The sequence below is a fragment of the Citrus sinensis genome, chromosome 5, assembly GCF_022201045.2.
Source record: "Citrus sinensis cultivar Valencia sweet orange chromosome 5, DVS_A1.0, whole genome shotgun sequence".
NCBI classification, from domain to species: Eukaryota; Viridiplantae; Streptophyta; class Magnoliopsida; order Sapindales; family Rutaceae; genus Citrus; species Citrus sinensis.
The window spans coordinates 8,473,805-8,476,382 of NC_068560.1; the positions used below are offsets into that span (position 1 = coordinate 8,473,805).

At 35.9% G+C, this 2,578-nt stretch overlaps 1 non-coding gene across 1 annotated transcript; it reads right to left on the reverse strand.

Annotated features, from left to right (window-relative positions):
- Positions 1-1,438: 1,438 nt before the first annotated feature.
- Positions 1,439-1,542, reverse strand: LOC127902865 (small nucleolar RNA R71). The gene has a single exon (XR_008055501.1). It is a non-coding gene; the product is annotated as a small nucleolar RNA R71 (small nucleolar RNA).
- Between the last annotated feature and the right edge of the window lie 1,036 nt (positions 1,543-2,578).

Below are 2,578 nucleotides of genomic sequence, written 5' to 3' on the forward strand. Positions count from 1 at the left end.
TTCTTTCAAGCTTGGGTTGAAGGTGAAGTCTCAACATGTGTCATGGGCTTAATTTGGTAAATTTATTTTCTCTTCCCCCCTAGTTTTTGTGGATGTTTTGACTTCTCGTCGACAAATAATAATATTCTTGTCTAGTATTGCCTTGGTTTCACCGGCCCTCTAGTACAAGGTTATTATTATTTGGCACGATAAGCCCTTAGCACCATATTGATTAGAGCGTGGTTCATGAGGTGTGGATTCCCCCCCTCATGATTTAATTGGCATTAATACGGATTATTTAGCCCATGATGCATGTTGATATGGATCCAGATACCCAAGTACGTCATTTCAATAGATTTCTCTTCAATTTATTCTTACCATTTCAATGCTAATTTTAGAATTTATTCTCGTCATTTTAATTTAAGTTTTAGCATATTCCAAATCATTTCCACCACAAATCCAATCACTCATTTATAAAATTAATTCTACATAATTAAAATCCACCTCCTCGTGGGATCGACACTCGTCACCATTGATCTATACTACAATAGATTCGTGCGCTTGCGAGTACATTAAAATTTGCACAATAAGTTTTTGGCGTCGTTGCCGGGGAGGTAAGTAATTTTAATTCATAGAATTAATTTTTGTGAATAATTTCTTTTAATTGTTTTCTTGTAATTTTTTTATTAAAAAAAGAAAAAAGAAAAAAAGAGTGAATTTACATTTTGAGCTAAGAATTTTATTTATTTATTTTCTCTCTTCTTTAAAATTCTGTAATTTAATTTTGAATTTATTTTTCTTTGTAATTTTTTTTATCTTATTAATTTATTTTTATTTAATTTATTTCACGTATTTGTTTTTGTGTATTTTTATAGTAAGGTTGTAATAGCGCAATAAGGTTAGTATCGTAATTTCTCCCTCTTCTTTATTTTTATTTGTTTTGTTCCCATCTTTATTTTTATTTTATTTGTTTTGCATGCATAGTCGTAGGTCATTATTACCTAATCTTGAACCTATAGACCTTGAATTAGAAAAAACACTTCGCACACAAAAGCACATTAAAAATAAATTTGGAATGGATTTACAAGCACCACAAGAGAGGCCATTTAAGGACTATTTTAGTCCCTTAGCTAATTTGAACACATCATGCATAAGATACCCAAATGTAGCTGCTAGGAGTTTTGAATTAAAACCCAGTGTGCTAAATTGTCTCCCAACATTTTATGGCCTAGAAAATGAGGACCCATATAATCATCTGAATGATTTTCATGCAATTTGTCAAACTTTTAAATATGAAAAATTTTCAGACGATGATGTTAAACTCAGATTATTCCCATTTTCTTTAAAGGATAGAGCTCGTTCATGGTTAAATACTTTGCCTGCTAATAGCATCACATCATGGGAACAAATGGTTACAAAATTTTTGAATAAATATTTCCCAGTGCATAAAACCAATGCTATTCGCAGGGAAATTTCAGAGTTTACACAGAGAGAAGACGAGCAGTTTTTCGAAACGTGGGAGCGATTCAATGGGCTACTCTTGAAGTGTCCACATCATGGGTACGAGAAATGACACCAATACCAATACTTTTTAGAGGGATTATTGCCGAATGTGCAAGAATGGCTAATGGCAACAAGTGGAGGAGAGCTAATGTCAAAAAGTGCATCAGAAATTTGGGAATTCTTCCAGCGACAAGCAGATAATTCCCAACAACGGAGTCGATCACTCAGGAATACTAGAAGAATTAAAGGAGTGAATGATGTTCAAATTGGCGAATCAACTTTGGGAATCAAATAAGTCAAGGAGATGGTTGAAGGTCTTGCTCGACAAATAGCATTGTTATCAACTGCGAAATTAACAGAACCACATGACCATGACTCATACTCAGATCAAGACAATGCCATAGGTGTAATGAGAAAGCCATCAAATTACAACCCATACTCCAACATATATAACCCTGGATAGAGAGACGACCCTAATTTTTCATGGTCTCAAGGACTCCAACAGAATGGACCAGCAGCTCTAGCTCCATCAATGCAACCAATTCCTCAAATTCCTCAAGCCTCTCAGCCCCCATTTAGACCATACAATCAAAACCAGAACTACTCACAACCTAGACCATGGGAGGATGCATTCCAAAATCTCAAGAATCTTACTCACTCTACGATTGAGCAACAGAACAGCACCATTGATGGACTACGAAATGAATTGAGAGCGGGCTTCAACTCACAAGCCCAATCAGTTTCAAGCCTCGAGAAGATGGTGGGACAACTTGCTTTTTCAGTTCAGACCTTGGCAATGACTGTTGAGAAAGGCAAAATTCCAAGTCAACCAGTGCCTAATCCTAAAGGAGTACATGAAGCAAGTACTAGTTCACCACAGCAGCATGGAGAGGTCAAAACAGTCATGACCTTGCGAAAAGGAAAAGAAATCGACAACAAAGTGGAGATGCCGGTGACAAAAGAAAATCAAATTGTACTTGTGAATGTTGAGGAATCATCACCGGAGGAGAAAGAAGGAACCAACCCACGAGAATATATTCCCAAAGCTCCATTTCCTCAGAGGTTAGCTAAAGGAAAAAAGGGAAAATCCACAGGT